This window comes from Lonchura striata, chromosome 3 (assembly GCF_046129695.1).
Source record: "Lonchura striata isolate bLonStr1 chromosome 3, bLonStr1.mat, whole genome shotgun sequence".
NCBI lineage: Eukaryota > Metazoa > Chordata > Aves > Passeriformes > Estrildidae > Lonchura > Lonchura striata.
In genome coordinates, this window is record NC_134605.1 from 11,824,948 (window position 1) to 11,836,307 (window position 11,360).

The following is an 11,360-nucleotide window of genomic DNA, read 5'->3' on the forward strand; positions in this document are numbered from 1 at the left end:
GCTATTAGGCTAAGAAATTGTTTATAAGTGGAGGTTCTCAAGGATTGATTACAGACCTCTCTCGTTTAGTATCTTTGGTAAACACTTTGGGTACAAAGGCACCATTACTACAGAAGAAGACTGAAATATCCTGCAAAAGAGACTGCGTGACCTTGCAGAAGGGAATAGAAATGCCATTATTCATAGAATCATAGAGTCGGGACAGCCTGTGTTGGAAGGAACCCTAAAAGATCACCTGTTCCAGCCTTCTGGGCACAAGGGAACCTAGATGAGATTATCTGGCATCCTGCCATGGTACCAACAACTTGAAGAACACGCTTGAAGAACAGTTCACAAGAATTTCTGTCACAAGGCGGAGACTCTTGAGGTGGAAATGCTAATGGAAGGAAGGAGCAAAAGCATATTAGCAACTGATGCTGAGGCACCAATGCAGTGGAACAAAAAGGAGGAAAAATAGGCACTCTGTGGTGGGGTTATTTCTTTATTTGTGTATCTGTGTTCTTAAAGAGAGATAAATCAATGTAATTATGTGAGAGCCTGGCCAGATCTCATCTGAAATACTATATACATTTCTGCTCAACCATGATAAAGAAAGGTGAACCAAAACTTGTACAGATATAGAAAAGGGCTACTTGGGAGGGTTAGGGAAATGAAGAATCTTTTTTTTTTCAGACCTCAGAGGCAAAGTCTGCAAAGTGGTGGGATCATTTTCTATGTATCAGAGTAAAGATCATGTAAGGGCTGTCATAGAGAAGTAGTAGTGTTAGTAGAAGAATAAATAGGTAAAAATTGTACTTGGTTTTGATCTGTATGTGTGAAGAAGTTTCTACCTGTCAGAAGAAAGACATCAGAAAACCTCGCAGCAGAATTGATGCATACAAGCAATTTTGTGTGTTGCTGTGTGTGTGTGCAACCCACTTAGTTTTGGGATGAAGGTCACATATTTCATGTGGGATGAATTGAGTACGCTGGTGATCCAAAATATTTCCTCCTGTCCCCATGTCCTTATTCTCTTTGGAGAAGGCTTGCAATTGAACTTTAAAAGAAAGCAGATCTTAAAACAAACAAAGCAATCCCTTAAGATTTCTTTATCCAGAAACTCATTTTAACAGGAGGTCAGATGTAAGGTTTTGTCAGAGGCAGTCTCTTACTAAATTGAATTATTTGATTAGATCCATGCAAGGAAAGAGCATTAAAAAAGGGAGTTTTCTAAATGCCTACCATTGAACCATTATATGTTCCCAGAGACAAAAAAAATTTAGAACATTGTTCACAGAGAAACAGAAACAAAATCTACCAGGAATTTGGGGAATTTCCCAAGCTGTTTAGCTGTTTACTTTAAAAGCTGAGTTACTCCATCTCTGCAAATATGCATTTCACAGAAGATTGCAGGCCATTATTGTTTGTCTTACATCCAGTTCATTGATTAAATATATAAACAGGATGTCTTTAAGAGCAGAAAGTTTTAAAACAGGATTTGATACTAAGCAAGAGCTCTTTTAGTTCCCTTTTAGCTATTTGAGTTTCATCTTTGCTTATCAGAGCTGTTTTAGGGTACAGTAATTTCCAAGTGCACAATTAGGTGCGAGGTAAATAATCTCTAGAGATGAATATATTTCTTTTTTCATTTCTTACAGTAAATGACAATAGTACATAAGCTAGAAATTTCCCTTGTAAATTCTGGTCATCCCATTTGTTTGCTGAGTTCCAGTATGGACTCGGGACCTATTCTGTGAGTGCACTGAGAGGTTAAGCACCCTTGCTTATCCCTTTCTAGGGCTGGGTGATTCATCAGCTCTCTTAAAGGATTTGATTAATAGCCAAGAGCTATCAAATTTGAAAGAGTCTTTTTAATCACACAGGTGAGGAAATTACTGACCACAACTTAGGTATTAGGTCCTGTTTTCCAGGTGAATCAAATATTGAGGGAGCCTTCCTGTGTGTGAACCTTTGTCCTGCGGGTACTTCCACCCTTCTTCCATCCGCAGTTTCAGATCAAAGTCGGTGAAGTCGGCCCAAGCAGAGCAGCTTGCAGCAAGAACAGGATCTTCCCGTGGACACAGTTCCAGCAGAGGAGCATAAATGGGGATATGGGAGGTTGAGGGCTGTAAAATAAAGTTACATTACCAGTCAGGCTTTTTATGAGAAATGCTGAATGACACTCTCATGCAAACACACCTGTATTTTTATCATCGTGTAAAGAGACTGTGTAATCAAAAGATTTTCACTCTAAATTATTAGAATATCAGCTTTTTATATAATTTTGATAGATATTTTGCAAAGCTACAAATATTTCACTTAATTCACATGAAAAATTATTCCCACAGTTTCCATTAATTGGTTTTGCATCATTATTTGTTTGTGTTTTTCTTCTGTACACCTCCAACTACAAATTCACAAAACAACATACATTTATAGATAATTACTTTGATACCGAGTTATATGTTTTATAATGTTCAGGAAAATTAAATTATTTTACTTTTTAAGTACCAGGTGTATACATTCAAAAGGAGAACCAGATGAGGTGTTTTAAATTTCACTTTTATCTCAATATCTGATATCAGATGCATATGCAGAGACTCTTAGCTGTCATTTTCCTGGTTTGCTCTCAAAAATTTGAGGTATATACTATCACAAATGGTAACACAAGGATATTAAACTTTTGCATTAATACATTAATATTTGTTAATTATTAATAAATATTTCTTACACAAAATATTTATTATATAAATATTTATAATATAATATTTATCAATACAATAAAATATTTATCAATACTTTAATAATATACTATTAATCAATACAATATAATCAATACAATATTTCTTACAAAAAAATCTCATGGCACATCTGCTGCCTGTTGTATAGCGAAACAGTGTTTTATATGAAACTGTAACGTATCAAGAGCAGTGATTCAGTTACTGAATGTAAATTAAAAATAGCAGTGAGTAAAAGCAAAAATTTATCCCAAGTCATAGGCAGAGTCTTTACTTTTTGTGCTCAGGAATATTCCAGTTTCCTTAACCATACTGTTTTTTCTTTTATGCTGTGCCATTTTCAACTCCTGTTTAATATACAAGTGTTCTTCATTTAGGTCTATCGTGCTTTGCAAGGTACTTTTCTGTTTGCCATTTATCAGGTTAGACATATCTCTTCCCAGCACCATCTGCCCATTTTAGCTAGTAATACAAGTTCTTCAAGGCAAGGGGTCTGTTGCACTGAGTAGTAGTAATTCAGGGAAATGCTCCAGTACTTTCCTGGTCTTTCCATGCCCTGATACACCTGAACAAAACTCCTCTGATTTTGCTCATGCTTTCTCATGCAATAATGATGGCTGTGGGAACATCAAGCTGTATCGTGTAACCTGGGCAGGTTGGTTCTGTGTTTCATGGATTTAGGCTTCCTAATAATTCAGTGATGATTTCCAAAGCCTCTTATCTTTTTATCAGCCATATGCACCTCCTGAGACAGCTGATTCCCCTGTATGAGTGTGCTTTGATTAATATTTCCTTACCATCCCTTAAGAATATATAGTGTCTGTTCATGCTTGGCTCATGTTGTGATATTTCAACTGTAATAATTCACTGGGATTTTGTTTTCTCTGTACTGAAATATTTTCTTTGCTACAACAGAATCATTTAATGCACAAATAGTGCAAATTACATATGCTTTTGCTTGGATTCCCTTCACCACTGGGTTCAGTGAGACTCTCATCAGCCATATGGCACCCAAAAGGCAGGCCATGGAATATGGCATCTCATTTATACAAATTGCTACATGTTTAAAAATGTGTCCAGACCTGCAGCACATTCAAGAAACTCGGCACATCCATAAGGTTTTGACAGAACCTACTGCTCTGTTATAGCAGCAGAGCCTGGAGGGTTATGCCTTAAAAAAAAAGTGATTTTCTGCTTTGGGGTTCCTTTTTGTTGTTTAGAGGCTGGATTCCTGCATTATATCTCTTCTCTCTCAAATGGTTTTATTGCATGCAATGTTTGCCAGCAAAATATTAAACAGTCCCCAGACACCATTTAAACTCACTCGTCATGTTTTCTACACTATACCTCACTTTGTAATTACTGCCTCCCATTGCCAATAATTCATGCCCTCCAGAAGGCCCTGTTTAGGTCTGAGTAATAAAATACTGAGAGATTAATATTCAGTTGATGACAGATCATTTAATGCAACTCTTGACAAAGCTCTCCAGCGTCCAGGAAATTGGCAGAACACGGCTGATGGCTGCTTTCTGATGTCATTCAATTAGCAACCCAGGGTTAGTTCTCTGAGGTTATTCTCCAGAGTTTAATTCTGTTTCTTTTCCACCTTCAGTCCACTCAGGGAATTGTATGAGGCAAGTTTAATTAATATATATTTGGCATGAAAGTGGACTTTCTTCGATTGCAAAAAAAAAAAAAAAAAAAAAAATTGCATTACTGTTACAGCACTGCAGTTAGCAAATTTAAATATTTTAATTTAATTGTGTGCTGATACTCCCAGTGAGGGCAAAAGAGTTTTGCATGCACAGATCCATATTCAGGCTGTGAAGCTGCACATTGCAGTCTAGTTTTTCTCAAAATCTTGGGGGAAATTGCAAACAGCTGTGTATGTTGTTAAGTGCTTGGATGATTTGCCTTGCTGTTCTCAAAACGGTGGTCCCACCAACTTAACTAATAAAATGAAACACCACTCTTGCTTTTTTTCCCTATACCCCACCTTTATGCCATCTTGGCAGTACAAAGGAGTTTTAAAATGGGTGCGGATGACAGCTAGTTTACAAACTGATTTCAGTAGGGGTGTTCCTGTGGGTACATTCCAGCTGAGTAAGAGCACTGAGAAATAGCTTCTGGTAAATGCAGCAGCCACAGGTTTGACTGCATGGACGTCGCTCTGCTCCTCTGCCCATTGATTACCAGAACTGACAGAAAGGGACAAACCTCTGCTTAACCCACTTCAGTTCTCACTCAAATGTTTTGGCTCCCGTGAAAGGCCACCGAGGCTTTAAGGTAAGCATACCACAGTACGCTTACTTGTGGTTTATTACTGGCTCAGTCAAAGAGTGAGAAGTTTTGGTTTTAATCTTGTGAGAAACACCAGGGTGAAACCTGCTCCTCTCCACCCCTCAGGTCAGTGGTATTTGGGAATCAGGGAATGCCTTTCTGCCAGGGTTTCAACCAAGATGCTCTGCTCCTACTCAGAGTAGGGAGAGAGAAAGGGAAAGGACAGAGACTTCAGCCATCCAGAGGGAAAAATGAACTTTGTCTCTGAAAACTACCTAGCCTAGAATCTCAATCCTTTGCATGAGAGAGTAGGTGCACATGCAATTTTCCAGGTGGAAACACCAGCTAAAGCAGGTTTTAACCTCTCTCTCCCACCCTTCTCCCATATTGCTGTTCTCCCTCTGTTGGCAGCACAATGTTTATAGGCTGCGTAATAAACTTGGTCATTGAATCATAGATGGCTGAAAAGAAATCTTGTGTGAGAAAAAGAGCCTTTTTTGAGCAACAGTTGCCTAATCCTGTTTGGAATGATTTGGCAAAGAACAGATATGGCACAGTTGAAAGAGGGGAGATTGCTATGGCAGAGAGACAGAAGTAAAGGCTTGAATTAGGAATGCCTTGAATTAGGAGTCGTGCTTGCTACTGAACATATTGTGTCATGAACCCCTTCACCCGCATTCGGCATCCAACATTTGTATACACAAAGTGGACAGATCATCTGTCATTTGATAGCTGCATAAATATCTCAGCTGGCTTGTTAACATGCTTCAGTAATAGCTGAACTCCTGGGTGCTGGTGGGCGGCCGTGGTGCTGTCACTGATCTGAACTGACCAGTCTGGCACAGATCACTGAATACCCTGAGCTGGAAGGGACCCACCAGGATCATCCAGTCCAGTCCCTGGACCTGCACAGGACACCCCAAGAGTCACACCATGTGTCTGAGAGCTTTGCCTAGAGGTTTCTTGAACTCTATCAGGCTTGGTGCTGTGACCACTTTCCTGGGGAGCCTGTCCCAGTGCCCAGCCACCCTCTGGGTAAAGAGCTTTGTCCTGATTCCCAACCTAAACCTCCCCTGACATATTTTCTTGAGTCCCGTCACTGGTCAGGAGAGTGGAGAGATTGATGCCTGCTCCTCGACTTCCCTTCATGAGGATGTTGGAGCCCACAATGGGTCTCTCCTCAGTCTCCTCCAGGCTGAACTAGCTGGTTACTCAGAGCTATGTTCTTCAGGGTCCCTGCTCCTATGGAGCTTTTTTGATTCAGATATAATAACTGGAAAAAAAATTCATTTCTTTCTCCACTTTCCTTTGGGAATAAGCAAGGTGGAGACTTGGAAGTTTTCCTGTGACTAGAATGATGACTTCTTTATTTCATATATGGAGATATTTTTTATGGTCATGTCTTCTTGGGTATGTTGTGAACCTTTGGATGTCACACATAGCTTTATTTTCAAAGAAATTTGAGCCTTTAAGAGAAAGCATTAAGTGATTAACCCTTTTCACCTCTATATGAATACTTGCTATGGCAGTACAATTGCAATATCAGTAAGAGATTACCCTTCATAATTGTTCACAGCATTTCAAAACCCTCAAGTAGGCTTTGCAGTAGTGTGATCACCATATGCACACTACATTTGAATGCCATGAATCAGGCAGGATCAGCAGCCCATCTATATGCCACTCCGCAGAAAGGTTTGCCAGCACCAGTAAAATGGAATAAGCTCATTTGGAACTGAGAGCTTCTTGTAGTTTCCTCACTCAATTTTTATTACAGAAGAAGTTGCATAATGCACAGTGGAAAAATCATGTCTTACACACATCTGATGTACAGAACAGTGTACCCAAGCAATGAGTCAGGGCTTTCAGGTGAGCCATGAGTCTATGTCATGCAGGAATATGTTCCATACTATTCCCTTGGGAGCTGTAAAACATTAACAATTTTCTCAGGTGATGTTTAGCTCCCAAAAAAGGCACTCAGAATATTAAGTGTTTTTACAGAATCATGTGTATTTCCCCTACATATCCCATATTTCAGTTCTCTCTGATTTTTTTTTCAGGGATATTCATATACAAAATAAAACCATTTGGCTAGTATAAATTCCTTTAGGACTTGCCCTCTATAATATTGTGAAAGGGACCGAAACAATCACATGGAAAGCAATGCCTAGGGAATCCTTCCAGAGTTTACACCAAGCTTGCTGCCTTGGGACAGTGCTTTAGCCCCTGAGTGTGTGTTATTCTTGCTGAGTAGGCATGACTAGTGCAGTCCAGGATTTATGTGTCTCTCTGAGGGAACTCCAAGCACTGACTGAAAAGCAGTGCATGAAATGCTGGCTACAGATTGTACAAGTAGCTGTACAAGTAAAATGCTAAAAGCATTAAGATAAAGCTGTTAAAAAGAGAAATTTCACTTGATATGAAGTACATTCTGCTTCTGAATGAGAGAGAATTATTTAAGGTAATGTTTTTCTATTTAACTATTGTGTTAGTGAGTTTAATGCTTGCTTTTAAAAAGCAGATACATATTCCTTTGGTCATAATTTCAAAGACAATGTGACTTAAGTTGTGGGAGGGCAGTCCTGTCAAGATGACCTTGGAGATGTTTGTTACTCCTTGCCAGAAGTTTCCAGTCCTATAGCAGAATCAGCAGACCAGGTTATTATTTAGTAATGATCAAACTATTCCTTGAAGCTGCCTCCCAAGCTTTGTATTAAAGTGACTATCAAGAGATGATGTGCTTTGTTACACATACTCTCTTCTGAGTTGCTTACAGAATCACTGTGCATGCTTGCTCTCCAAGTGCACCTCAAGTGTGTGTGGCACAATGCAGTGTGCAATAAATGATAAACTTCTGTGTGGGAAGCAATGTAGATGAATTTTCAGGATGGAATATTTAGCCTTGCTGAGCAGTAGAGCTAATAATAAAGACTTTTTCTTATTTAGGGCTACGTTGGAACAGTGCTGGAGCAGAAACTGCACCACTGTGCAGTGTTTGCATTTTTGTGGCTTTGGCAAGATCGATGTGTAGCAATCCTTGTGCTGTTAATGTCGGTATTTCATCTGATGGCTATTCCACTCAGGAGATCTGAGCTGGTGCTTCAGTGTGTGCTCTGAGAACACCTTTAAAGGTGTTGGCTCAGGGGTAGAAATTATTCTGTGATTGTAGTCCACATCTTTGTTCAGTTTGTTCACAGCACTGGCTGTGCAGCTATCGTTGGAGATGCTCGGTATCTCACGAGCCGTTCTGGTATGTTACCCATGCAGTGGAATAGGCTCCATGGACATGGAGTATTTTTGCTGGCTGTCACCACTGTCATCCTCATGTTCCACTCTCGTTAAGGCAGCTTGCCGGGCAATACCTGAAAGCCTTCAGAAAATCCCAGTGACCCAGTGATCGTTAGTCACAATTACACAGTCTATAAATTGCCATCGGGGACTCTCCATCCAAATAACTAGCAAGCTCAGAATTTTCATTTACTGGATCCGGGCTGGCTGAGATGAGGGGAAGTCCCCGCGTGTGCCCAAAGCGCGGCGCAGGTTTGACATGCCTGGAAGTCCCTCGCTGGGACGTGCAGCCCGTGTCCATGCGGCTCCTACGGGCGTTCCCGTGGCACGATCTGCACGGCAGCCCCCGGACCCCGGGCCAGGGGCCCTGGCAGGCACAGCCGGTGACCGGGCTCTGGTGGCCCGGGGCAGGGGCGAGCGGAGCCGGCAGCGGCGCCTCCCTCGGCCGCTCTCCCCGCGGGCTGACGGAGCGGCTGCAGCCCCTTCCCCGGCTCCGGGGCTGTGCGGGGCCGCTCCGGGCCGCTCGGGACCCTGGCCCGCTGCACTGACGGTGCTCGTGCCCGCACTGTCCCCGAGCCGTGCCCGCGGTGTCCCCGAGCCGTGCCCGCCGTGTCCCCGAGCCGTGCCCGCACTGTCCCCGAGCTGTGCCCGCACTGTCCCCGAGCCGTGCCCGCCGTGTCCCCAAGCCGTGCCCGCACTGTCCCCGAGCCGTGCCCGCCGTGTCCCCAAGCCGTGCCCGCAGTGTCCCCGAGCCGTGCCCGCACTGTCCCCGAGCCGTGCCCGCACTGTCCCCGAGCCGTGCCCGCGGTGTCCCCGAGCCGTGCCCGCATTGTCCCCGAGCCGTGCCCGCACTGTCCCCCAGCGATGCCCGCAGTGTCCCCGAGCCGTGCCCGCACTGTCCCCGAGCCGTGCCCGCCGTGTCCCCGATCCGTGCCCGCACTGTCCCCGAGCCGTGCCCGCACTGTCCCCCAGCGATGCCCGCAGTGTCCCCAAGCCGTGCCCGCATTGTCCCCGAGCCGTGCCCGCACTGTCCCCGAGCCGTGCCCGCACTGTCCCCGAGCTGTGCCCGCAGTGTCCCCGAGCAGTGCCCGCGGTGTCCCCGAGCCGTGCCCGCACTGTCCCCGAGCCGTGCCCGCAGTGTCCCCAAGCCGTGCCCGCAGTGTCCCCGAGCCGTGCCCGCACTGTCCCCGATCCGTGCCCGCATTGTCCCCGAGCCGTGCCCGCAGTGTCCCCGAGCCGTACCCGCAGTGTCCCCAAGCCGTGCCCGCACTGTCCCCGATCCGTGCCCGCACTGTCCCCGAGCCGTGCCCGCACTGTCCCCAAGCCGTGCCCGCACTGTCCCCTGGCGGCGGCGCCCGCCCGGCCCCGCGGCAGCAGAAAGCGAAAGGCTTTCGGTGCACGGAGCTCGACAGCGATCTTTGGGTGGAGAGCTCGACACCGATCCCGGCTGCATCCAGAGCAGTGAGGGCAGCGGGGCGAGGGAAAGGATCCTGCCCCTCTATCTGCCCCACCTGGACCCCTCCTGCCGGGCTGCATCCAGCTCAGCGGTCCCCAGCACAGGGGGGACACGGAGCTGTTGGAGCGAGTCCAGCGGAGGCCACTAGTGGATTAGAGGGATGGAGCATCTTTCTTACCAGGAAAAGCTGAGAGAATTGCGATTGTTCAGCCTGGGGAAAAAAACACAAAACAAACGGCTTCGGGGTAACCTAATTGCAGCCTTCTGGTACCTGAAGGGAAGCTACAAGAACGATAGAAAGGGACTCTTTACAAGAGCATGCAGAGACAGGACAAGGGAAAATGGATTCAAATTAAAACAAGGGGCAATGGCTTCAAATGAAAAGAAAGTAGGTTTAGATCATATATTAGGAGGGAGTTCTTTGCTAAGAGGGCTGTGAGGCGCTGGCACAGGTTGTCCAGAGAAGCTGTGGATGCCCCATTCCTGGCAGTGTTCAAGGCCAGGTTGGATGGGGCTATGAGCAACCTGGTCTAGTGGAAGGTGTCCCTGTCCACAACATGAGGTTGGAACGAGATGAATGTCCCTTCCAGACCAAGCCACTCCGTGATTCTATGATCCAAATGCCTCTTCCTGGTGAGGGAAATCTTGGGTCAAGCCCTGGCCCACCCCAATTTACAGGCAGAGGGTCTTCCTGCCAATGAGGGAGGCTGCTGTAAGGAAACCTGCTGTGGGATTTGGGCCAAAGAAATGAAGATTTTATTATTTGATAAAAATAGAAAATGTGTAAACCGCCTTCCAGCCCAGCCAATTCAGTCTGACTTTTGGGAATGTGTTGAGCTTTAATGATCTGCTTCTGATGATTCTGCCCAGCCTGCTGCAAGCAGCCAAACCAGCACTGTTACAAGAGAATAATCCTCATTCCAATAGAAATTCCAGCAGCCTTGGTGTGGGTAGACTGAGTATCTGTTTAATGTTGGCTTACAATGAAAGAGCCAAACTCCTCACAGCGTACTGCATGCAATGCTGTTTCAAATTAACTAAAACACTAGAATCACATCCAGATGACGCAAAACAGGCTTATATTTTAGTGCCAGAAGTATGTAAAGGTCCTGCACAAGCCATGCATAATAATTGCATCTTTTTGGCGCCAGCACTTGTCATTTGCTCACACAGTGCTGAGTTCATCTGAGAAGCAGAACACGTTTCAAAGAATCGTGCTTATTGTTTGGAGGATGGGCGAGGAAACGGAAAGGCTACTTACACTTGGATATTAAGTGTTAATGTGCTGTCCTATCTTTAGTCAGTGGGGGAGAAGGAATGGGGCTGCTGTGAGTAAAGTGCACTTGAAAGCTTGTTTCACTTCTGCTTGGTGCTGCCAATATCTGGTTACTGTCCTTAAGCTGTTCACACAAGCTGATCTGCCAGTGGTTTGATTGAGAAACACATGCTGGAAATACCACATTTCATAGAAGGAGACTGTGACAGAAACCCTACGTTTGGGTTCTATCTTATTTCTCATTATCCTTACTAGAAATGCAACAGCCCACAGCTTTGTGACTCAGTGTTGTGCTGCTCATTGCATGCTCCCAGCTTGTGTTGAAGCTACGCACGCATGTGAGTTA

The 11,360-nt window shown here is 44.6% G+C and overlaps 1 long non-coding RNA gene across 1 annotated transcript; it reads right to left on the reverse strand.

The window, feature by feature from the left end:
• Window positions 1-1,835: 1,835 nt before the first annotated feature.
• Window positions 1,836-9,606, reverse strand: LOC144245986 (uncharacterized). Its single transcript, XR_013339575.1, has 2 exons — window positions 9,525-9,606; window positions 1,836-2,105 (listed from the first exon to the last, which is right to left on the reverse strand). It is a non-coding gene; the product is annotated as an uncharacterized LOC144245986 (long non-coding RNA).
• Window positions 9,607-11,360: the final 1,754 nt, after the last annotated feature.